The sequence below is a fragment of the Monodelphis domestica genome, chromosome 1 (assembly GCF_027887165.1).
Source record: "Monodelphis domestica isolate mMonDom1 chromosome 1, mMonDom1.pri, whole genome shotgun sequence".
Lineage (NCBI taxonomy): Eukaryota > Metazoa > Chordata > Mammalia > Didelphimorphia > Didelphidae > Monodelphis > Monodelphis domestica.
In genome coordinates, this window is record NC_077227.1 from 751,177,663 (window position 1) to 751,204,718 (window position 27,056).

Below are 27,056 nucleotides of genomic sequence, written 5' to 3' on the forward strand. Positions count from 1 at the left end.
CTTGAAATTACTTCATAGAAATGAAACTTATTAAAGGGCCTCATTCCCTAAATCATCTTGTCTTTGGTTCAAATGTGTGTCTCTCTGGATCATAGCTTAAGCACTCACCCAGGGGAAAATGCAACTCACCAACTGAACCTTAAGAAGAGCAGGGATATTTGGAGAAGGTTTTGTGTATATCTGTGGGTGGCAAGAGAGAACCAAAGGAGGAGATGCATAGCAGTCAGTTTCTAATGATCCTCCATTATAAATTAGCCATTCCCCATTCTGGCTAGCTAGGGCAATGTCAAGTGACATGGTTCTGAGCCCCCACACGTCTCTCGCAGTGAACAAGAAGTACCAGAGAAATAACATACACCCACAGAAAACGGATGCTTTATGTGACACTGATGCAGTGGGGATTTCATTGTTCCTACCCAGCTGAGGGCTCCAAATCTCATTAGGCACTCCTCTTCTGAGAAAGTGAATGGAAAACATCCTCTAGACTTAGGTATATGGACTAGGCAGGCCCCCTTTCTCTAGCAACCATTCACATAAGTGCTCGAAACAAAAATAGCTTGTTCTTATGAATGGAGTGGGCTTGTTCTCAATGCTGGATGATTCACCAGGTTCTGGAGAGTCAAGTTTCTGCAGCATGTAATTGTGGAGATTTTCAGGGCTTCTGTTTATATAGCATCTTCCTTCTTCCCTCTCCCTCTTCCCTTTTTTCTTTTCCTCCTTTTTTCCCTTTCCTCCCTCCTTGCCTTTCTCTATTCCTGTATTTCCTCCCTCCCTCTTCCCCTCTCTGTCCTTGTCTCTCCCTAGTTCTTCTTCCATTTTTCTGCTCCCTCTTTCTCTTTCTCCCTTTCTTAGCCTGTTTCATTCTCTTTCTGCATTTCTTCACTCTACTTTCAAAAAATACCCATACATATATTATGCATTCCATGCATTTAAGTGCCTCTGTGTGGCTGTATGCCTGTATATGTATATATGTTTTGTGTGTATGTATATCTTCATCTCTATCACTGTACATATACAACATGTATACCTATACATATACATGCATGTATATAGTCTTCCCCATGGGGAAATCTCTCCATCTTTTCTTTGGCTTTTCATAATCATCTCTGCAGGAGACTCTATTTTCTCTGCCTCACATGCACAATAGAGAATAGAGAAAGAGAAGGGCTGGGCCCCTTTCCTGCAGAATTTCCTCCCACAAACATTCCCCATTTGTGAGTTAGTTGCTCCTATACCTGTGGGTGGTAAATCAGCTCTTGGTTTAGGGTGGAAATAAACAGATGCAAACAGGGAGTCTTTTTCCCCAGCAGTAGGTCTTGAGAGCCTGCATTTGTAATAAATTCCTATTTTATTAAAATCCAATTGGTGGTTCCTTAGAAAGAATGCCCCAGTTGTCAGAATCCATGAAAAGGCTTTTCTAAGCTGGAACTTTAAAAGAGAAGGCAAGTGAAAAAGCCATTACAATAAAAAATGAAGAAATAGCAGTAGTCTTTAATAGCTCTCTCTTTGCAGGCTCCCTTCTTACTATGAAAAACCCTGACGGTACCATGTCATATCTTTCCTTCCTTTCATTGCTCAATTCTTATAGTCTTCATTGCCTTGCCCACCTACCCACTCACTCTTCAAGCCTGTGGGATTTTGCTTCTATTTTCTTTCTACTGACACTGCCCAGACCATGGTCACCCAATCCAACCAGTTCTTCTCCATCCTTCTTCTCCTTAAACTCATTGCAGCATTTAAAACAGGTGACAACCTCTTCCTTCTAGATGCCCTCTCTTCCTTTGACAGCTATGACAACAAATCCCAGAAAATCAGAGTTGAAATTCAAGAGCCATCTGATTAATCCCCAACACCCACAACTATCCTGCCTTTATTCTGCTACTACTCTCAGAAGCATGTGAGCTTCCCAAAGTTCCATCTTTGATTGACTTCCATTCTCACCTCAGGTACTTCCTCATAGAATGGCACATTCTTAGCCTCTTTAGACTCCGGTTTCTCTTTTACAAAACAAAGGCTTAGGCTCAAAACCCTAAAAGACCTTGTTTAGGTCTAAATCTATGGTCTCATGATTTTCCTGGGTCTTTGGCCCCTTATCTGTTGGATGAGGATTTGGTCCCTCTCCAAGTCTAAATCTATGAGTCAAAATCCCACAATAGATGTTTACTAGATATATGACCCTTAATAAGTGTCTGAAAAAGCTCCCAGCCTCAGTTTCTTCTGTCTCACCTACTTGCAGAGATCAAATAATGTAATATATATAAAGTTTTTTAAGCCATACTATGCAAATGTTAGCCATTTTGACCTGAATTGGTCCTGGAAGAATACATTTTTTTTTCTGATTGGCTGATTAAGAAAGGATTTTAGAGAGCCACCATTGGAGTTTTGAATGGTAAAAAAGATTGAGGTAAACGAATTGACTGATAAAAGCTTCTGAGAAAAGAGAGAGTGTAAGCTGGGCCTTGAAGGATGGGCATGACTTCATCAGGCAGAGTTCTGTGGGAGGGGAGGTATTTATAACATCTTTGACAATAGACAGGAAGAAACTCATCCAGGACCATGAAAGCTTGCCTGTAATGATACCTGAATTAGGAATGTCAGAAACGATCATTTCATCTGAAGCACATGGTATTGTTTCTTTCCCCATTTTTTTATAGCTAGGAGTTTATAGACTTTCTGCTCAAGGGGTTACTAAGCCATCTTAATGGGGAGACTCACCCCCTCTTAAGGCTATCAATAGCAGCCCATACCAGCAGCTTTTGCCATTACCTTGGCTTCTCTGTCTCACTTGATTATCAATGAACTATTTACAGATGTAACAGAAGGAGACAAAATGAAAACCAATGGAAATGCTGTGTACCCGCCCAAATCCTGTATTTATAGGTATTAGAAATAGGGATGAGTCACTCAGTACTCTAGTTAATGCCTGAGAAATGGGGGTCTCAGTCACTGAGAAAGACATCAAATTACCTTTGACTTAGGGGATCACTTTTCTTCTTTGCTTAGTGACAGTACCAGTGGAAGTAGTTGAAGGGGGCTGGACTTGGAGGCAGAGTTCTCACCTTCTCCTTGGTACAAAGATGGCAGAAATCTGATCTAGAGGAAACCAAATGGTTCTTTTGTGAAATCACTGGATTTTATAGAGGCTAAGAGAGTGGAAGGACCTGCTCAAGCAGCAAAAGCATAAGGAGATTTCGTTTGAGAGAACTTATTTTTGGATGCCAAGGATTTGCTTTCTCAATGAGAAGGTAAGTAATTTGATATAGGTGATACATGTGCAATTATGCAAAATATATTTCCATATGAGACATAGGAAAAAAACAAAACAAAAACATAAACCCAAGGATGGATAGGAAAGTATGCTTATATTTGCATTCAGGCTCTATTGGTCCTTCCTGAAGGTGGAGATCATTTTTCAATTTGGGATTTTCTTGGATTATCTTATTCCTCAGAGTAGCTAAGTCATTCACAGTTGAAAAGTGCACAACATTGCTGTTACTATGTACAAAGTTCTGCTGCTTACTGCACTTTGTCTCAGTTCATGTAAGTCTTTCCAGGTTTCTCTGAAAGCACCCTCCTCCTTGTTTCTACTCCATCACAATCATATACCACAACTTGTTCAGTGGTTCCCCAATTAATAGGCATTCCTTAGATTTCCAATTTATTCATACCACAAAAAAGAGATACTATAAATGTTTGCCCTTTCCCTTTTTTATTTTTATTTTTCCTCTTCTTGGGATATGGAACGAGTAGTCATATTGCTTGGGTCAATGGACATCCATGATTTTTTAGCATTTTGAACAGAATTCCAAATTGTTCTCCATAATGGTTGGATCTGTTCACAAAATTCTACCAACTGTGCAATATCTGTTCCCTCATACAGTTGTTGTGAGGCTCAAAAAACAGTGCATATGAAAAGTACTTTTTGTATTACTCTATATGATGTGCAAATATTGTTGCTGATTTAGTTGTTTTTCAGTTGTATCTGAATCTTTGGAGTCACAGCCAAGGATTCTTTGGCAAAGATACTGGAGTAGTTTGTCATTTCCTTCTCCCTCATTTTTACAGATGAAGAAACTAAGACAAATAGGTTAAGTGACTTGCTCAGGGCCATACATCCAATGAGTATTTGAGGCTGGATTTGAACTCAGGAAGATGAGTCTTCCTGACTTTAGTCCCATTGCTCTATCTATTGTACCACGTATTATTCATTTCCTATTAATTATCTCCTATTTATCCTGTCTATTGCTTGCTTTATATATATATATATATATATATATATATATATACATATATACATATATATATATATATATTCTTTGTTGTCTCCCCATTAGATTATGAGCTTCTTGAGGGCAGGAATTGTGCTTCCCTTTTTTGCATTCCCAGACCTTAGCACAGTGCCTGTTATATAGTAGGTACTTAATACACATTGATTTATTAATTAGAAGACTTGCATTTTGAACCTGAAGTTTCCAGATCTTTGGTCAGGGAAATTTCTACTGTTTCCAACATCTCTTTTTGTGCCTCTCAGTGTGACTGGAGATGGGGAATGGACTTATGACTCTATTGGAACAGGGATCTTCCAGGTGAGGGGACTCCCTCTACCAGTGCAGTTTGGTCCCTTCTTTGTAAATAAAAGTCATTAAGAGCTATGTGGAGCATTGCTTAGGGTCAGCTAGCTATCACGAGTTGGGAGTTCTTTGTGACTCCTAAGCTAACTTCCTTGCAATCAGTTCTGGAGAGAGAACCCAACACTTGAAGATGACCACATCCAATTGGAAAATAAAATTAATGGTCATTCATTTTTTTCTTTATTTCTTATCTAAATTTGTCTACTGAGAGCTTCCGCCTATTGCTGTTAGTTTATTGATTTATTTAGTATTCCATGGGACCAATGACAACATGCTGAATCTCTTCTACTTGTGACAGCCCTTCAGATAATTGAAGTGGTCATCATGTTCCCCAAGTTTGTTCTTCTCAAGGAAGGAACAATCCAGATCCTTTCAGCTGATCCTCCTATGCTTTGAACTTGCCACACTTCACCATCATCCTAACGTTACTCTGGATACTTCCCAGGGAATTGATTCCTTTCTTAAGTTTTGTCACTCAGAATTAACCTCAGTCCCCCAGATGGAGTCAGACAAGGGCAGAGTATAGGCAGCCAACCTACCTACTTCTGCCTGAATGCTTTGTCTCTCTTTACATATCCCAAGATGGCTTGAGCTTTTTTTGGCTGACACATCACACCGCTGACTCATACAGAGCGTGAACTTGAGGCCCCTTCCTTGCGTTTTATAAAATAATCGACATTTATTAAGTAGCTCCTTTGTGCAGAGAAGAAACAGAAACTCAGAAAGGTTAAGTGATCCTCTAGCTAGTAATGTCAAGGCCAGATTCAAACCTGAGTGTCAGACCTGAGCTTCTCTACCAGGCTGCCTCCATTCACATCTTGCTGTCTCACGCTATAGGAGGACAAACAGTTCTGCTCTTTGTGAGACTGTGTTTTGACAGTGATATTTCCACTGGGCTTGTCAGTGCTGCCTAAGGGACTGTTGTCTCAGTGCAAGGCCAGAAAAACACAACCTTCAATTTCTCTCTTGACAGTTCAGGCCATTGAAGAAACCAGTGAATGGAAGCATGGCGGGTCCCATTTCCTTCCTTTCTGGATTATGGAGAATGAGTCAACTGTGTCCTCTTCAGCATTATCTACTGTGAGTCAACTGTGACCTGCCTCCCCTTGGCTTTGTGTGAATGGACTGGACAGCAACCTATAGTCCAAAGAACTGACTGTGAAGTCTGAGCGACTGTGGATGATGTGACTGAAGAGCATACTTATATCGGAAGTCTTGAGTGAAGATGGAATCCTTTGTCTCAATTCTTGCGTTTGCTGGTTGTAAATAACCAGGTCACAATGAGTGACTTCTGGCATTCCTTCCAACTCTAAATCTCTTGAGTTTATGATCTTATGAACTACCTGAGATCTGACAGACATTCAGCCTTTCCACTCTCAAGATGATTTACATCAGTACCTGTGCATGGGCCAGAGTAGAAGACTTAATGGAAGCAGGCCCATGGGATTATTGGTGGATGGAATGTGGCAAAGAGTTTTGAAGAGGAAAAGGAAAGGGACTAAATGGTAACTGACCCATTAATGTTCTCTCTGGCCCTGGGGAGATCTGATTTATGACTGCTGGATTCTGCCTTCAGGGTTTCTGCCATCTTTATATGAACTGGTGCGACTTCATGTGCTATAGATCAGTGAGCAAGAAACAACCAGCAAAAACAGCAACAAATCTTATCTCAACTTCCAGTGTTCCAGCTAAGCAGAGATAAGGATTCAGCTTTCAGGTTAGCTCTCATTCTGGGACTCAGAGGGTGAGAGAGATAAGGAAGGGAATTAGTCCAGAAAATGATCCCACATTCAGGAGGTGTGGGATCAAATGGAATCTATAATAGAAGTGTTTGTCTTGTGATGACTAATGTATCTATTTGTGTTGTCTAGGGGTAGAGATAGGGATTGGAACTGTGTTGTCACTGCTACTGGGAACTCCTAGGTGAGGGAGCACCCTCTACCAGCCAGTCAGTCAGTCAGTCAGTCAAAAAAAGCATTTATTAAGCACCAACTCTATATCAAGAGCTGTGTTAAATGCTGAGGATATAAATGTAAGCAAAAAGGAAAATCTCTCTTTCTAATGGGAGAAGACAACACAAAAAATGAGAATTGAAAAGAGCCCAGAAAGGAGATATTCATGTAGAGTATAGAGGCCAAGTTTAGAGACAGATGGATGGTCTAGAACCTTCCCCAAAATGGAAGATCTAGGAAGAACTGACCAGTTCCTTCTCTACAGTCTAGTCTTAGAGAAGGGGTTCTTTACATTGTGTGTGTGTGTGTGTATGTGTGTGTGTGTGTGTGTGTGTGTGTGTGTGTGTGTGTGTGTGTGTGTATGTGATGAATCCCATTAGAAATCTGGTGAATGAAGGCTTTGGATTCTTTCTCTTAAACAATGTTTTTAACTGCATGAGTAAAATACATCAATAAAAAGGAAATGGATTATACTCAAATGAAGGTTATTTTTTTTTAAATCCTGAAGTTTTGAGTTAAAAAATTCTTATCTAGGTGCCAAAGGCACTGAGGCATTAAAAAAATTGCCAGAGTTACCTAGTCATAGACAAGACTTGAACTCAGGTCTTCCTGGAGCAGAGGCAAGCTCTCTATTATTTTTCCTTGTTATTCAGTCATTTCAGTTGTATCTGTCGCTTTGTGACTCCATTTGGGATTTTCTTGGTAAAGATACTAGAATGGTTCTCTATTTCCTTCTACAGATTATTTTACAAATGAGGAAACTGAGGCAAATAGGGTCACACAGCTAGCAATTACTTGATGAAAGATTTAAACTCCGGTCTTCATGATTTGAAACCTGGTGCTCTATCTATCCAATGTAACAATTAGCTGCTCTCTCTATTCAAAAACACTTTCTTTTCTTTTCTTCTTTTAAACCCTTACCTTCTGTCTTGGTGTCAATACTGTGTATTGGCTCTAAGGCAGAAGAGTGGTAAGGGCTAGGCAAGGGGGGGGGTGTTAAGTGACTTGCCCAGGGTCACAAAGCTGGGAAGTATCTGAGTCCAGATTTGAACCTAGGACCTCCCATCCCTGGGCCTGACTCTCAATCCACTGAGCCACCCAGCTGCCCCCAAAAACATTTTCTTTAAATTAATTTAATACCTTTAACCAATACATCCTTGGGTTAAAGACAAAACATTGAAGCCTACAGCCAGTACTGTTGGGAAAAGAAGGAATTATTCTACAGTGACATGAGGACTGGCCCATGATCTACATGGGGAAACCACATCAGTGTGAAATTATGTAAAAATCAGTGACTCCATCCACATGGGACTAGAACCAACAAGAGAGACACATTAAAAAGCCTGAGGAAGGTGCAAGAGCCTGAATTGACATCATGACATGGGACCTTCAGGATTAGATGTCTCCTATAAGTCATGGTGTACTTCTGGGAAATGAGCTCAACCCTCATTAGAAAACACAAGGATGTCAAATACTCATCCCAAATGGCCCATGGAAGAGACAGCACTATAGAAATGGAGCTGCATGGGAAGGACAATGATCCCCTAACATTTCAGGATTCAAATGTGTGTTACAGATATATACTTTTTTTCCTCCTTATTTACAAAGTTCCTGAATGTGGTAAATGTCCTTTCTGTATAAGAACTCCCACCATCTGGAGATCTCTGTGTATAAATGAGATAGTGAACACCTGCAAGGACATGTTAGTACAGGCCCCATACATGTGTAATGTTGATATATAACTCACCAGGCAAACCCTTATGTGTCAGCAATAGCTCTTTAAAATTTAAGGTGCTCTAAAATTAAGTAGTAATATTAAATTTCCTTCCCTTCTCCTTCCTTTCTTCATTTCTTCCTTCCTTTCTTTTTTCTTCCTTCCATTCTTTGTTTCATTTTGTTTATGTTTCTATTTCTTTGTTTTTCTGTTTGTTTGTTTCTTTTTTCTTTGTTCCTTTTCTCCCCTCTTTCTCTTTCATTCTTTTTTCCCTTTCCCCTCTTTCTTTTATTCTTTCTTTCTCAGGCTCCATGATTCTAGAATTATGGCTTTGGGTAAAATAGATAATAAAAAAATCCATTGATCATGTCCTAAAAGAGATCCCTAGTAGAATCTCCTAACCAAATTCCAGAGTCCCCAGATCAAGCAGAAAATACTTGAAGCAATCAGAAATACATAATTAAAATATCATGGTGCCATAGTGTAGAAGAGAGAAATACAAGGATTGGATTTGCAGTGTTATCTCATGCAAAAAGGAGGGATAGAACTCTGGCTGCCAATGGGGGAAGGGAATGGAACTTCCAGCTAAGAAAGGGAGAGGAGCAGTTGGAAGAACTGTACTAGTGGGAGATCAGGAACCAAAATTTGACAGGTAACTAAGAGGGAGGGAACAGATAAAGAGGAACACCACTTCTGTTCTAGGCAGAGCTGTCTAAGAGAAAAATGGAGTTGGATCTGGCCAGAGCTGAAGGGTAAGAGAAAATCCCCTTAAATCTCTGTTACTATTTTCTTCTTTAGTTGATGTATATATGAACCCCCTTAGTTCATTGAAGATATATGGATTCTCAATTAGTTAAATATAAATATAAATATATATATATAAGGGGTTTGGTATAATAGATTAGGAAACGAAATCCCTGAACTATTTTCCTCCTATACTTTCTTCAGGGGTTTGAAGCTCAAGTCGAGGCACTAAGTCCCAGACCATCTTAGTATCTTTGTATATTTTAGATGATGTATTTCTTGGCACAGAGATATATCTTTGAAGGAAATCATCTGAAGGATAGGCTATTACCTTGCCAGAAGGGAAAAAAAGTCTCTATCCAACCACTATGAAGACAGATGATTAATCTGGATCTTTTCTGTTAGATGAGGGATTTGTAGCTAGATAGGCTCAGTGGAAATTACTTTTTTCCTCTTCAGTTCAAAAAGAAAAAAGCTGTATCTCCAACTGCTCCCCTCCTTTTCTTAGTTGGAGGTTACGTTCCCATCTCCTGTTGGCAGCCAGAGTTCTATCTCCCTTTTTCATGAGATAGAAACCTTCCCAATAAGATCAGAGGTTAAGCAAGGTTGTGTATTGGTGGGATTGAGAGATGGGTCCTTTCCCAGTACTAGGAAACAGGAAACCAGCTGTTGTAGGGGCTGGTTATAGTTTAACACTTTCTCTTTCTCCACCAGAGCCTAATGGAGTCTGGACCTAATCCAGAGTGAGTCAAACCCCTCCTAAATCTTATTCTTGATGACTTTGAATCTTCCCTCCTTATTTTAAACTTCAGATACAAATATTGATATACTAAATGACCAATTTAATTTTATGACAATGAGGGAAAAGAGGGAAAAGGGTAGGACAGAAGGAGAGGGTAGACCCTGTGGAAAGGGAGCAAGAACAAGTTCCGTTACAAGTTACCTAGCTGGCTTGCCAAAAACTGTAATATTTATTGAGAGAGATGGGCAGGATACGAAGAACAGGGGATAATGAAGGTTTGTAGCAGGGAATGGAGGAACTGAAGGGAGAGAGGGAATATGGCTGCTAGTGAGGCAAAGGTGAGAGATTCCCCCTGCTGAGAAGCTATTTTTGACTAAAATGGGGTGTCCTAGAAATGTGACACTTATGATAGCTTGCAGGGATGTCTTCTCTCTGGATTGCTGCTGAAGTTGCCCCAGAGCAGGCTAAACATGGACCCTCCTGAGGGACAAGCCTTTCCCCTTACTTTGGTCACCTAGCAGGGGTTGTAAACACCAAAACTGTAAGGATAATTTTAATGTTTTGACTTAAAATCTAAAATAAGTGGTTGCCATGGGAAATTCCCAAATATGAAAATACCCAAGTCATCTGGGATTTATGGAGATTTTAATTAATAAAGAAAGAAGGAATTAAGGGAAGGAGAGAGAGAGAGAGAGAGAGAGAGAGAGAGAGAGAGAGAGAGAGAGAGAGAGAGAGAGAGAGAGAGAGAGAATTAATTTAAACTGCTCTGGCTTAGGCTGAGCCAAGCAGTAGAAAAAGGCCTAGGCCAAAAGGTCCTAGGCCTGAGCCTAAGGGAGAGCGAGTCAGTCTTTATCATTCACCACAATACCGTCTCTAAGCTGGGTTCTTCCACTCCGAACTGAAATTACTCTCCAAACTGAATTCATTTTGTGAACTCAATTCAATTGTCCCTGAACTGTTCCTTTGCCTCCCTTTAAAGAGATTTTTCTCTTATGTCACCTCCCCTACATTTTCATGTCTACCAATCACAGTAGATACTTGCCTATTCTTAGTTTTCACCTTCTTTGTTTTTTACCTTATTTGGTTAGATTAAATCTTCTGAGTACTTCAGACCTCTTTCTTAAGCTTGCCTTTTGTAAGTTACTTCACCTTTTTAGGTACTAATTTAACCTTTACAGGTACTTAACACCTTTTTGTATTAGATCTAAAAATAGACCTAGCTTAAGGTTCTAGCATTACTATAAGGTATGAGTTAGGGACTTTCATTGTTCAATCAGGAGTTTATAATTATATCTTCCCCTAAGGCACTGTCTGAGTAGGGTGGAGTAATTTCCAAGTTCACAGGGTCCAATAAGGACCATTTGTAATTGGATGACTGAACTGAGGTTTAGCTCCCTCTATGCCCCAGAAAAGATAGTCCACTTATCTGACTGCAATGTTCTAATAAGAGAAATATTAATAACCAGTTTGGATTGGAAAGGTATCAGGGAAAAAGGGAAGAGGGAGGTCCCTAAATAAGGTTGGAGTCTTTCTCAGCTTTGGAGCTGAGGCCAGGCCTTACGGGCTGCTCTAGGGTTTCTCCCACTCCTGTATACACTATATATGTGCTAGCTTTCTCAATTCTAAAATCTTTGCAGTAGACAGCAAGCAAATAGAACAGTTCTGACTTTCAGAGCTGATTGGGCCAGTATCTTTTGGCTGAACAATATATCAGCACCACTCTTCAGAGACTGTGAAGAACAAGCCAAGCTCCTTCCCCCTCCAAAACCAGGGAGGAAGAACTCTAGTTACAAGACCAGCTGCCACTCCCTGTTGCTCCTCCCCCCACCAACTGTCAGTCTTGTCAATTTCTACTCTCTCTAATATTCTCACTGTTGCTTGTTCCAACACAGTGGCAGAAAGTCTAGAACTTGTTCTTGTTTCCTTTCCACAACCCTAACCCTATATTTTCTATAACTATATTTGATGAGAGATCAAATGTCTTGTCAAGAAAGAAATGATGGTATAAGATGATCTTTAGACAAAGCAGTAACACTTCTTCAGCACAAACCAGGTAGGAAAAAGTAATGGCAACCCAACTCTGCTCCCTAACTCAGGACTGACACAATGGTGAGAGAGAGTCAGAAGAGAAGTGAAGAGAGATGTCAAAGAGTGCCCAGGCCTCTCCTGGCCAACCGTTTTTCTTTTTTAATCCTCTTTAGAATTCCATGGAATTCTTCGCCTGATGGCTCCTGATGGTTCCATTTGCTTCTCTTGGGTCCTTTTTTATTACCTTTCATATCTTGTTTTCTTTTTGTCATTCTTCCTTGATTCAGTTGCCTATTATCACTACTCTTGTTAAATGCTGTACTGAAATTCTAGCTAAAGCAGTAAGACAAGAAACATGAAATTAAAAGAACTAGAATAAGCAATATAGAAACAAAATTATCATTCTTTGCAATAATACTATGGTATACTTAGACAATTCTAGAGAATCAATTAAAAAGCTAGTTGAGAGAGACTAGGAATAGATCAACACCTCACACCCTACACCAAGATAAATTCAAAATGGGTGTGTGACTTAAACATAAAGAAGGAAACCATAAGTAAATTGGGTAAACACAGAATAGTATACATGTCAGACCTTTGGGAGGGGAAAGGCTTTAAAACCAAGCAAGATATAGAAAGAATCACAAAATGTAAAATAAATAATTTTGACTACATCAAACTAAAAAGCTTTTGTACAAACAAAACCAATATAACTAAAATCAGAAGGGAAACAACAAATTGGGAAAAAATCTTCATAGAAACCTCTGACAAAGGTTTAATTACTCATATTTATAATGAGCTAAATCAATTGTACAAAAAATCAAGCCATTCTCCAATTGATAAATGGGCAAGGGAAATGGATAGGCAGTTCTCAGATAAAGAAATCAAAACTATTAACAAGCACATGAAGAAGTGTTCTAAATCTCTTATAATCAGAGAGATGCAAATCAAAACAACTCTGAGGTATCACCTCACACCTAGCAGATTGGCTAACATAACAGCAAAGGAAAGTAATGAATGCTGGAGGGGATGTGGCAAAGTAGGGACATTAATTCATTGCTGGTGGAGCTGTGAACTGATCCAACCATTCTGGAGGGCAATTTGGAACTATGCCCAAAGGGCGACAAAAGAATATCTACCCTTTGACCCAGCCATAGCACTGCTGGGTCTGTACCCCAAAGAGATAATGGACACAAAGACTTGTACAAAAATATTCATAGCTGCGCTCTTTGTGGTGGCCCAAAACTGGAAAACGAGGGGATGCCCATCAATTGGGGAATGGCTGAACAAACTGTGGTATATGTTGGTGATGGAGTACTATTGTGCTAAAAGGAATAATAAAGTGGAGGAGTTCCATGGAGACTGGAACAACCTCCAGGAAGTGATGCAGAGCGAGAGGAGCAGAACCAGGAGAACATTGTACACAGAGACTAATAAACTGTGGTATAATCGAACGTAATGGACTTCTCCATTAGTGGTGGTGTAATGTCCCTGAACAACTTGCAGGGATCCAGGAGAAAAAAACACCATTCATAAGGAAAGGATAAACTATGGGAGTGGAAACACCGAGAAAAAGCAACTGCCTGAATACAGAGGTTGAGGGGGCATGACAGAGGATAGACTCTAAATGAACACTCTAATGCAAATACTATCAACAAAGCAATGGGTTCAAATCAAGAAAACATGTAATGCCCAGTGGACTTACGTGTCGGCTATGGGGGGTGGGGGGGAGGAAAAGAAAATGATCTATGTCTTTAACGAATAATGCTTGGAAATGATCAAATAAAATATATTTAAGAAAAAAAACTAGTTGAATCAATTAAAAACATTACCAAAGTTGTTAGATATAAAACAAATTCATGTAGACAATCAACATTTCATTATATTATCAATAAAAAGTTTGGCAAGAAGAGAGAGGAAAATTCCACTTAAAATAACTGATGATAACATAATATACTTAGGAGCCTATCCACCAAGACAAACTCAGAAACTACAGGAAAACAATTACAAAACACTTTTAACACAAATAAATTTATATCTGAAGAATTCGATAAATGCTAATTACTCATAGGTAGTAGTAGTAGTAGCCTCTCGGTAACTGAGGATGATGATTGTCTTTGTGCGCTTTCATCTGTGATGTAGATGAGTGTGCACAAAAACACTTGTGCGTGAAGGAGATTTAAGTGGAAAAGTCGATGCACAGAGACAGTCCCACTCTCTCGGCATTGGAAGCCTGGGTCCATTGGCATGAAAAATCCTTACACCTGGAGACTTCCTCAGCTGCATTGGATGGCTGTGTTGTCTTTTGTGGTCCAACACGCTCTAAGCACTCCACAGTGCTTTGCTGCATCGCCCTCTCAGCCGTTGAACCTTCTTATTGGTTTCTTTCATCTGTTTGGCTGAAGCAGTCTTCACATGTTAGGTGAGCAAAGCCCTGGTTCACCAAGGGTCTACAACCCAATGGCTACCCTCACAAGGTTTAGCTGGCCTGTTGAAGCCGTTGCCCGGGGTGTGGCCACTGCCGCATGCTAGCAGCTACTGGGAGCCACAAATGAGAGCTTGGTGTCAGGTGAGGGTCAGAGGTTGGAGAGCTGCCCTAGGAGGGCACGACAAGCCCTCCATACCAGAGATACTACTCCTTCCTGAGCACCCCATACACCCCTACTCATAGGTAGGTTGAGATAAATATGAGAAAAATTACAATTATATCTAAATTATTTTTTCAGTTACGTAATAAGAAAACTCTCAAAATTATTTGATAGGTCTAGAAAAATTAAAACAGAAATCATCTAGAAGAACAAAAGGTTTAAAAAAAATCAAGGTTATCAGTGCAAAAAATAAAAATAAAAATAAAGGAGGGACATCTATCAGTACCAGATCTCTAACTATATCATAAAGAGATAATCATGAAAACAATCTGGTTCTAGCTAAGAAACAAAGTGGTGGATCAGTGGAATGGATTAGGTACATAGCAGAAAGTAGTAAATGACCATAGTAATTTAGTTGTTGATGAACACTATTTGTCTTCTGGATAGGTAGGTGGCATAATGGAGAGAGTGCTGGGCTTGGAGTCCAGAAGACTCATCTTCCTGGGTTCCAATCTGACTTCTGACATCTTCTAATTTTATGCTCACAACAATTCAATGAGGGATATGCTAGTATGATCTCCATTTTGTAGATTTACATATATATGTATATAAAACATATATGTGTATGTATATATATACACACACACACACATATACTTGCCTGCCAGAAATTGTTACTAGTGTGTTACGTGTATGCATATATGTTTAGGCAACAGGTACATTAGCCTATATCTAACTTATGTATAGATATATATGTACATGATTATATTTTCAGTATATATGCATAAGTAGGTGTTTTAGTAGATACCACTATTAGGGTAATTATGGTAATAGGCAAATGTCAGCGCAGGAACACCAGGAAGCAAGCTAGGGGGAAGACTGGGTCTTGGGTACTACTTCCTGTTCCTTTTCAACTGTCTTGAAATGTTCTCAGAAATGTTAAACTTGAAGACTTCCCCTAATAACTAAATCCCACAATCAAATCTTCTAACTCAGAGGTCTCTCATTCTTTTGGGTAGAGGAGGTAAGAAGAGAGAGGGGTAAGGAAAATAGGTCTTCCTAAATTTTCCAAGTTATCCCTGTTGCTTGAAGATTTTGATGTATTAAAATTCAGGAAACAAAGTTATCTTTCCCCAAGGGGAGATGTTGACAGCAAATGCTGACAGATTTCTTCTGGGATAACCCAAGAGTCTTCCCAGTTCTCAGTCTTCTGGTTAAGCAAAAACCATAGAGAGAGTTTGTGTTCCACCTTCTCCTCCAACAGCCAGAGAAAGAAGTGAAGTTCAAGCAGCTGGACTTTCCTAAATGCTCCCTTCAAGAGTCCATTGGAACAGTCTTTCCTCCTCCGCCCCTCCTCCAATGATTGGTGATCCAAGAGTTTTGAGCCTCTTGCTTTTTCTGCAGATCCATTTTGTATTGCCATATTGTCAATTACAGTGCATACATATATAACCTGTATATAAGGAATAAATATTAAATATGTTCATTTATTTACAACAAGCAGTTATGTTTCCAGGTTACAAGCATATGGATATCTCTAGATAAAATAAATATATACACTTAAATACATATGTAGCAACTATAAACGTGATGAGTCTATATTAACAAGTATGCACATGTGTGTATACATGCATTAGACATGTTACATGTGTATATAAGTATATATATGTACTTATAACCAAAAAAATTGTAACAAAAAAACAGTTTAGATGTAAGAAGTAAATACGTGTAAGGCTATATTTGTATCACATACATATATCAAACATATTGGACAAGTATCACATACACATCTGCATATGACCTGTTTGGACTTCCTTGAGTCACTTCTCTTTTCCAGGTCTATTTCCTCATCTGCTAATGAAGGGCTTGGCCAAGTCTCCAAGGTTCCCTCTACCCGGGACCTCTGCTTAGGACCATCGGACTGGGAAAATTAAGTCACTACAGCTAATGAAGCCTGGGATGCAGAGTGAGAAGAGCAGACATTCGGATCAACACACTCCTTTACCAGCTGGGAACGTAGTATGAGCTGCTTCCTTTTCAGATGGCTTCAGTCTACCATTTTTTTTTAATCACTTACTTTCTATCTTAGACTATACTGTGTTTTAGTTACAAGTCAGAAGAGCAGTAAGGGTTATATAATATAACCCTTGTACATAATATAATATAATATAAAATAATATAAAATAAAATAAAATAAAATAAAATAAAATAAAATAAAATAATATAATATAATATAAAATAAAATAAAATAAAATAAAATAAAATAATATAATATAATATAATATAATATAATATAATATAATATAATATAATATAATATAATATAATATAATATAATATAATATAATATAATATAAAAGGGGGATAAGTGACTTGCCCAGGGTCACATAGCTAGAAAGTGTATGATGTAAGATTTGAATCTGGGATCTCCCATTTCTTGGCCTGGTTCTCCACCCACTGAGTTACCAATCTGTCCCCTTTGGTCTACTTTTGTAAAATTGTAAAGATTAAAATTTAGGGGGAAAACTGATAGAGGTAGAAATTAGTTTCTCTCTGCAAGGAATATTATATTTTTAGAGGTTTATTAAAGATTAAAATATAAAGAAAATACAAGTAAGAGAGGCATGTGTCTAGGACCAAAGAGCCTATTCACGACCACTCACATTTTGCCTGCTAGGTGGAGAGCTGCGTCTGCTCGCAAGTGGAAGTAGGAAAGAGGAGCAGAGCCTTTTTACAACCAGCTTAAATACCCCATCTCTCTCTCGGCTCAGGTGAGGTTACAAGGCATTCTGGGGAAGTGGAACAAGGACTTCTGGGGATTGAAGTCCTGGATTCAAGTCTCCATTTTTACAAAATGGAAGTGGCCATTACGAAGTAAGATGGTAGAGGGGAAAGTTTGCCAGACCTGGACTTAGGAAGATCTGGGCTTGCATATTTTATGAGGTGTGAGATTCTCAGAATATTCGTCTTTCTAAAGTGAGAAATCTGGATTCTCTGGTCTCTAGGATCACTTCCCACTCTTAATCTATGACACTCTGTTCACTATTCCTGCTTGAAGTTCTAAGGCTACTTCCATCTCTATTCTAAGTTCTTCTATCTCTCTTTCCTTTGATAGCCTATACTTTAAGCAACATGGCTCTTTCTTGTCCTGATATTTTATTTTCTCTGATCTAAGTACTCTATTAGGGGATTATTTATCATTATTTGTTATTCCCCAGTCTTCATTCCAAATCGAATGTCCATCTTGATTGACAGTTTTGCAGTCCCTGCTTCTCTAGCATTTACTGCAGACCTTTCTCCATCTCTTCTCCACAACATTATAGTACCCTTCCTTTGTCAATCTTTCTGTGACCAAATGTGCAGTGAGTTTGCAGATGTAGGAAGAGTTTTAACTAAATCCCCAAGCTCAGCCAAGGCAAGATGGGACAAAGGAGTTATCTCACAGATTATTGGTATTTTTTTGCTCTTGAAGGCATTGGAAATCACTTGGAAATAATTTGTGTAATTTCTTGTTGATGACATTCCTTTTTCCAGCCAAGTACTCTTAACAATTATAACATTAGTGGGAAGGGCTTGCCATGAGACATCTGTAAAACTGATGGCAGTTTCTGTTTGAGAAGAGACACATTCCTTGGTATTAACATCTCCAGGCTTTCTAAGATCTCTCTAGACAGACCTCCACCAACTTGTAGTCATTTAGAGAAAGCTTTTGACTTGAAATTGTGACATTCTATTGTCTAAGTCCTAAGTTTCCCTTCAACTATAATAATCTGTGGTCCAAGTTCTAAGGAACTTCCTTTGATGTCCTATGTTCTTGGGTTCAAGGTCTCCCCAAAGTGTACCAGTCTATGTTCTATGGTCCCCACAGTGACATTTTATGTTCTGTGATCTAGAGTTCTTTCTAACCCTGGCATTTTTTTTTATTCTCTATTCTAAGAACTCTCTTATCTGTGATACATTTATGTTCACTCTCAGGCTCATTATAGGTTTAGAACTATTCTCTTTCCCTTTGGGGCCTTAGTTTAATCCTTTGTAAAGTGAGATTCTATGACTTCTCAATTAGCTTTAGTCCATCTCTTATAGTTTATGACCTGGCTCTCATTCATCCATGGGCAATATTGAATAGAGAGGGTCAACTGTAGAGGCCATTCTCCCATATTGCCAAAACCTTTCTCTTTTTCAACCCTTTCTGTCTTCTGATCTTCAGAGAAAGGACATGTGTCATGTTGTCATAGCACATGATCATGTTTAAGAATTCTTCTGGAAGCAGCTCTCCCCCACCCTCACTAAGGGGAGAAGGAAGATTAGGTGGGGAGGAGGAGCAGAATTAAGAATCAAGAAAGAGCTTGATGCTTTATGCTATCCATAGCCAGAGGCAAATCCTACTGGCTTTCCTATTCACTTGGTAACAATGGTAATATTTTCCCAAATAAGGAAAGACCTTAAATTATTCAATTGCACCTTTGTTCCTCAGAGGAACTTTGGATATCAGACCTTTAGAACAAAGAACACAGGATGTCATAGCTGGGGTTGTGTGAATATAGGATTAACTCTCCCCTTGACTATTTTTTAGCTTCTCAAATCAAGAATTTAAAGTACCCCTACTTAACATTTAAGTATGAGAGTTCACAAGTCACTTACTAGAGTAAGTGACACCTCCAAAGCCCACTTCCCCCTCCCCCAACCTGGGCAGTGCTAGGCAAATTAAAAGAGAAGGACAGACAAGAAATGCAAAGGAAAAAGGGGTATAAAGAGGCCAACATGGTCTGGGACATCATTCCTTTCCTGGCATTTGGAGTAAGTGGCTGATATTCCTGCTTTGGCTTTTGTAAGGGGGAAATGGGGTTAATTATTAAAGGGTTGGACTTGATTATTTAAGAGTGTGGTCACCAGGAATTTAATTATTTCCAAAGAGATTTTCTTTTACAATTTATTTACAAAATGTAGAAAGATTGAAGCCAGAAATCAGAGAGAGGGTAAGGTAAGATATCTAGGCTTAGCACTAAACAATTTACTCCCAGCCCCTCCAGGCAGGGAGAATTAGTTTCAGTGGGGCTCAGCAAATCTGAGGACCTGGGAAGGTCTCTCAAGAGTAGGTCTCTCCAGAGGATAGTTTTTTTTTTTCAGAAAAATCTAGCAGTTAAAAGTTAGCTTTTCACTCACCATGTGCCAGTTCAAAGGAACAGGGTCTCACATCCAGTCAGCAGACCAAAGAATGAAGAATTCCTCCAGTCTCCACTTCCAAAAAATGAAGAACTATGTCTCACAGGATGTGACAACCCCTTTTAAAGATGCTTCCTTTGTGTCACTTCCTGTGTCTCCCCCTAATTCTATATCTACCAATCATAGTTTACGCTCTGCTCTAGGACTGCACAGAAGGAAGTCAGATGATTCTGATTCATCACCCACTATCGTACATGTGGGTCACAGACTTTCCCTACTCAATGTGTGAAATGGGGTGTTTGCACCTTTGGTGATTAAATCTAAAAATGGCTAGATTTCCATACTTAACTTTTAAGTACTGTGTTCTACAATAGACAGGGGTTACACTTTAATCTTCACAATCAGGGGAGAGTTAAGTATTTTCATTGTTATAATCAGGGGAGTGTTAAATTTAATCTTCACACTTTGGAGGAGACTTTTCCTCTGGAACCTGCATTGGCTTGCTGGGTTAGTGGCTGAGATTCCTACCTTGGCTTTGGAGGAGACTGCCTTGTGTTGGTGGAACTCTGGCTGAGGACACCACTGGGACTTCTGGCTGAGGATTACTGGGAAATCCACATGGACATAGGGACTTGAGGAAGCCCCTGTGGGGCTGAGTTGGACTTCACCAGAGAAGGGCTAGTAGGCTTGTTAGGAATCTGTCTTCTTATCAACAATTTATACTTTCAGCCTTTCCAACTCCTTGTAAATAAAAGCTGTTAAAAGACATTTTGATTTAAGCTATAATATTTTAAAATCAGTCACCAAATTATTAATTAATTTATATAATAATATATAATAATAATAAAAAATAATATAAATCTCATATTTAGTATAAAACCTAAATTTAAACCTTACAGTTGGGGACAAGGGGAAATTAGCACATAGAGAGTAGAAGGTAAGGATTGAAAGAGAGCTTAATACATAGAATTCACAATGTCCTATTTGGGAGGGATCTTCAAATTTTGAAAGTCAGAGCTGAAAGAGACCTTAGAATCCACAACACTAGAAAGTCAGAACTGAGTGCAACATTAAAACATAGATGCTGAGTGGGGACCTAGAACACAACTTCAGGATGGCAGTCTGAGAAGATCCTAGAACACAGAACTTAGAATGTCAGAAGTGAGAGGAAATTTAGAACAAACAGCAGGAAATATGAGGAGAGGAAATGGCTTTTGAATGGAGAACACATGATGCCCAAGCTTGAAGAGATGTTTGAATAGAAAAAAAAAAAACAGATCTTGGCAAGATCTTTCAACACAGAACATAGAATGGTGAAAGGGATTGAGCTCTGTGTACACCAAATATAGAACACCTGAGCTAGAGACAGAAAACATCTTAGAACATTGGGGTAGAAAGCATCAGTAGAGGATGTTAGAATGGGGAAATCTCCTGGAATATGCACCAAAGAGTGTCAGAGTTAAAAGGAACCTTAAATTATCATGCAGTTGAATTGCCTCATTTGTCAGAGGAGAAGCCAAGACCCAGAGAAGGGAAGGGACTTGACCTAAGAGAACCAAAAATGAATTAATCAGAGTCAGGGCTAGGGATGCCGTGATGCTCAAATGAGATAATGGATAGAAAAAGCATTTTGCAAACATTGTAATAGTACACAAATGTCACTTCTTCTTCTTCTTCTTCTTCTTCTTCTTCTTCTTCTTCTTCTTCTTCTTCTTCTTCTTCTTCTTCTTCTTCTTCTTCTTCTTCTTCTTCTTCTTCTTCTTCCTAGCCTAGAGTCACCAGGCCTCTAATTTGATGGTGACTTCATTCCTGGACTATCCAACTATTCTTCTGCGAAGCTTAAGCGATGATGAGAGAGCAACCCAGTTCTTCTGGCTCACAGAGTCTGTCAGTGACCCTTGTATTATTCTGGGAGGAAATTTGTGAGAGGAAATTTAAATGGTCAAATCAAGAAGTCAACAGGCACTTATTAAGCTACAACTTAATGGTATAGGTGTCATAGTGGCTGAGCACTGGGCTTAGGATCAGGAAGACTCATTTTCATGAGTTTAAATCTGGCCTTAAACCCTTCACTAGCTGTGTGAACCCTGGGCAAGTTGCTTAGCTGTGTTTACCCCAATTCCTCATTTGTAAAATGAGCTGGAGAAGGAAATGGCAAATCACTCTAGTATCTTTGCCCAGGAACCCCAAATGGGGTCACAAAGGATTGGGCATGACTGAAACGACTCAACAACAACAATCTAGCATTATAGTATCACTCCTTTTGAAAGAGAACAGGGAAAGCTGACTCTCCAAGTCTCTCAGGCCCTGAAGCCCTTGGACCCATTCTCTACTCTCTGGAGCTTCCAGTTTCCTAACTGAGGGGAATTTCACCCAGCCCTGGAGCCCTAGATCTACACCCCAGGAATCAGTTGAGAGGTTCTGGGACTGGGACACGAGATGGGAACAGTATAGTAGAAAGAGATCTCAACTTAGAGCCAGAAAATATCAAGTTATAAGAACTTTGGATGCTTTATCTGTAAAATGGGGGAAATCATAACCAATTAGTTATGTGAGAATCAAATAATAAATGTAAAGTCCTTTGCTATAATTTTCAAGGACCTCATTATTATTGTTATCCAAAAGGACATTCTTGCATCACTCTTGGCCTTTATACAAGAGGGGTAGAAAGATAGTCTTTTGCATGCACAAGATCATTTAAGGCCATAGCAGAATAGAAAAGAGCAAGGTGGGTTAGGAATGAGATGCCTTCAGTTCCAGTCAAGGCTCTGCTAGTTACCTCAGGAATTTAAGCCACTCACATTCTCCCTAAGTCTCTGTTGACTTATTGCAAACTGCAGGAGTATCCAGATAACTAACCATCCAATAAAAGACATATTAATTTGTTTATTTAAAGGGTTGATAAGTGGACTCATGACCTCCAGGTATTGATGCAGAGTGAAAGGAGCAGAACCAGGAGAACATTGTACACAGAGACTGATACACTGTGGCACAATTGAATGTAACTGACTCCACTACTAGCAACAGTGCAATGATCCCTGGCAATCCTGAGGGACTTATGAGAAAGAATGTATCCACATCCAAAGAAAGAACTATGGGAGTAGAAACACAGAAGACAAACAACTGCTTGATCACATGGGTCAATGGAGAGATGATTGGTGATGTAGACTCTAAACGATCACCCTAGTGCAATTATCAATAATAAAGAAATAGGTCTTGATCAATGACACATGTAAAACCCAGTGAAATTGCACAGCAGTTGTGGGTGGGTGGGGGGGGAGGAAAAGAACATGAATCATGTGACCATGGAAAAATATTCTAAATTAATTAAATAATTTTTTTCAGTTGAAAAAAATAAAGGGCGGATATCTGGGGAATAGATTTCAATTTATTCATCAGATAATGGACTTGAACTTTTGAAGGGATCTTAGCCTCATTTAACCCAAACCATTCATGAAAGGAATCCCCACAGTAATTCAACTGAAAAGTAAGTGTCTTTTTTTTTTCCTGTCTAGTCCCTGAAGGCATGTGGTCAATGGATGTTAGTTATAAAGAAGTGACCTCAAGCTGATTAGAGCTATATGAAAGTGGAAAGGATTGTAGAGGGATGTAGAGAATTCTCCGTCAAAGGAAGTCTCCAAGAAGAGTCTAGTTGACCACTTGTTGGGCACATTTTCATGGGGATTCCTTTCAGAGCTCTGTGTTAGGCTAGATGAACTGAGATCTTTCTGATGCTGAGATTTTGTTCTCTTGTTATTCTCTGGCACTTTCGGAACCTACTTGAAAAGGCTATTGGGAGGTTTCCATGGGATAATGCATGGGAAAGTCCTTTTTAAAATGCAAGGTGTAATATAAATGTCTGTTACTATTTGTTGTTACCTCATCATCTTTTTTGTTGATGGAGTACAGAGAGAAAAGATCCTGGGCAAGCCAATGCCCTGCTATGACGACTTCATATTTCATGTTCTGACTGTTGAGACGTGGCTAAAATAACTGCTTTTTGTAGCTGAATAAATACTCTTATTCTTCATTGTTCTCCTGGTTCACAGGATCATTTCTCAGTCCAATTTCTCAAAGGAAAAGGCCGCGCATTTCATCTGCTTGAATGTTGTCCTATTTCCTACACAAATCATCTCATTCTCATTCCTGTCTAGGACTAAGTTAAAACCAAGCCTCTTCCTCACAGTGGCAATTAAGGATTCACCATGAGATCGCTGTTTGCCCGACCAGCTTCTCTGTGTACGAATCTGGAACATACCCTGGGTGGTTTCCCTGACAGCAGCCCAGAAGCACCATTTGATTGGTGCGGTTGGCAAGAGAATTTGCTAATGGAGAAACAGTGCCAAAAGCTGGCTTGGCTCAGAAGCCTGGTTTGGCCTGGGACAACTGTTGAAAATGTCCCTTTAACTGTGGCCGGAGACAGGGTGACTTCTTCTGGAACTGGAAGAAGAATCAGAGAGCATGCAGTTGCTAGGGGCCTCATAACCCCTTTCTGCTTGGCTGTTCTCTGAAAGGATTTGATAATGTGGGCTAAAAAGGGGAGAGGGACACCTGAACTAGAATGCCAGAATGAGAAAGGACCTTAGAACTGAGAATGTCAGCACAGGGAAGGAACTTACAGTCAGAGCCAGAAGGGGACTCGGAAAACAGAATCCGGAGGCTGGAAGGGATCTTACAATTTGGCCCTGTTTAATTGCTTCTGTTTTGTCTGGTTATTTATGACCCCATTTGAGGTCATCTGCAGCAGATGAGGAACTGAGGCAAACAGGGTTAAGTAATTTGGGTAGGGTCACATCTCTGAGGTCAGATTTGAACTCAGGTCTTCCTGACCCAAAACTCAGTGCTTAATTTGTTTATTTAAAGGGTTGATAAGTGGACTCATGACCTCCAGGAATTGATGCAGAGTGAAAGGAGCAGAACCAAGAGAACATTATACACAGAGACTGACACACTGTGGCACAATTGAATGTAACTGACTCCACTACTAGCAACAGTGCAATGATCCAGGACAATCCTGGAGCCCTTTACTACCTACTGGTCGAGAATACTGAACCTAGAACCTAGAACCTAGACCTAAGCCATCTTTAGTACACAGACTGTAGAAAGTCATATCCTAGAAGGACCTTAGGACACAAAGTCAGGGCTGCTTAGGAACATGGAATGTTACAAGTGGCAGGTGTGTTAGAACATAGAATTCTGTAATGGGAGCATCTATAAAACATAGACTATCAACCATGGGTAATGAAAAAGATGGACAAACATGAAATTCTAGCACAGAACAAAGAATTATAGAAATAACGAAGGAGTTAAGATGATAAAGAAAACAACAAAAATAAGGCCAGGAATTGGACCTCTATCTCTTGACTCCTCACTCCCTGCTCTTTCCATTGCAGTTTTTCAGACTCCTGTTAGATAATCTCCCCTCCATATTTTGCCTCATACATTGGCTTTCTCTTATGGGTTTATCTTTAAGCGGTGGGCTAAGCTCCTCATCAACCTCAATTCTCCTTAACGGTCCACCTTCCATCCAACTTGTTATTCCTCAGTTGGTTCATTTCCCTTTCCCCTTAACTTCACTGATCTCTTTCTAGCCACCAAAGCAGGCTGTGGCATTGTCTTTGGGTTGAGAAGACTGCCATGCTATCACAAGTTTGAGGTTGGGATGGGGCAGTGTCTAGTTGATCTCTGGGAATGGGATGGCTGTAGCTCTTGGGAATATCCCTCCTGTGGGCATCAGCTTCTTTCTCCTGTCTGGAAGCTATGGCTTGGCAGAAGGTAGCATATAACTCTTTTAGATTGTAGTTATTAGTCTATTAAATGGAGATGGCGGAGCTAGGCATTTTGGAAGAAGACAAATCAAGAAAATTAGGCATAATCTCTTTTAGTTAAAGCCATGGGGATCTCATAGACTGGAGGACTTGCCATTGATGTCTATTTTGGGCTCTCTCTGTTTTGAGTGTGTGTCTCTGGGAAAGGTTCTGAGCACCATACTGGACTGTTATCTGCCTGAGTATTTTGGTACAAAGTCAATTGCCTGCTGAAGTGATGTAGTCAAGTGATCAGCCACTTTTCTCATTTTCATTCAAAAAGAAGCTTTTATTTTTTGCCTTTCCCTCTCTTCACAGGGATGCGTGCTCCTTTTCTAGAAGTTATGTCATTTTATCTGAGCTCGATTGTCTTGGAAATCTCTCCTCTCTGACGTCAATAACTCAGCCATCTCTACTATTGATTCTCATTGGTTGTCTTGCCCATTGTGAGACTTGATATATCTGGGCAATAACATTTACTCGCTATGAGATCATTGGCAAGGCATTTTTTCTACGAGTATTATTTTCCTCTTGTTAACAAAAAAAGAAAAGAAAAACAAACAATGAAATTATTTACATACCTTACCTCACCTCTTCCCCAGCATATTGAGAACAGAACCAGAAGTCACAAAGACCTGAGTTCTAGTCCTGCCTCTGATCTGTTGTCTGTGTGACCCTGTTATCTTTATGTGGCGTCCAGACAACTTTCTAAGACAATTAGTTGCAGAACAAGGATTGATCTCTATGACATTAGAAGGAGTCTCCTCAGTGAACAGTTGTTATACCAAAGAAATCACAGGACCTTACAGAGAAGAGCTGATTTGGGAAGGAGGAATAGACTTCAGGGAGCCGCTAGTTTAATCTGTACCATATCCATTCACTGATCATCCAAGCTTCTGTTTGAAGACTTTCAAGATGGTGGAATACAGCATTTCCCAAATTAGCCCATTCCACTTTAGGACAAATCTCATGGTGAGAAAGTTGCTCTTTAATCAAGCTTTTCCCCATTGCTTCTTGTTTTCCCTTATAAGGCCCAAAAGGCCATGTTTATCCTTCTTCCACATGATAATCCCTCCAGTACTCGTAGGCAGCTTTTAGGACCCTTTTCATCCAACCTCCAAAAAGCAAAACTGAGCAAAATACATCCTGGAGCCCTTAGCAGCTAGGTGGGGCGGTCTATAGAGAAGTGGACCTGGAGTCAGGAAGACATGAATTCAGACCCAGCTTCAGGCTCTTACTGGCTGTGTGAACCTGGGCAATTCACTTAACTCTATTTGCATTGCTTTCTTAACTGTAAAATGGGAGCAATAAAGGTACCTCCATAGAGAGCTATCGTGAGAATTATATGAGATCATTTGTAAAATGTTTATCACAGTGCCTGGCACACAGTAGTCACTCTATGTGTGTGAACCATCCCCCCTCCCCACTTCCATTAGAAGAACATTGTTTAATACATTTCAAAGTGTTAGTTAGAGAAGGAAGCCTAGGAGGGCTCTTAATGACTCATTTTCCTGGCATTTTCTCATGTTTCCTCAGTCTTAGTTATTTACTTTCTAACATACCAACCAACATTCAGGAGCATCCAGAGATGGCTAACCAGCATGGGAAGTACCTTGAGTTCATGCCATGTGGGGACCTAAGGAAAGGCATGGGGATGCTTAGCATGGAGAAGAGAAAGGGCTGGACT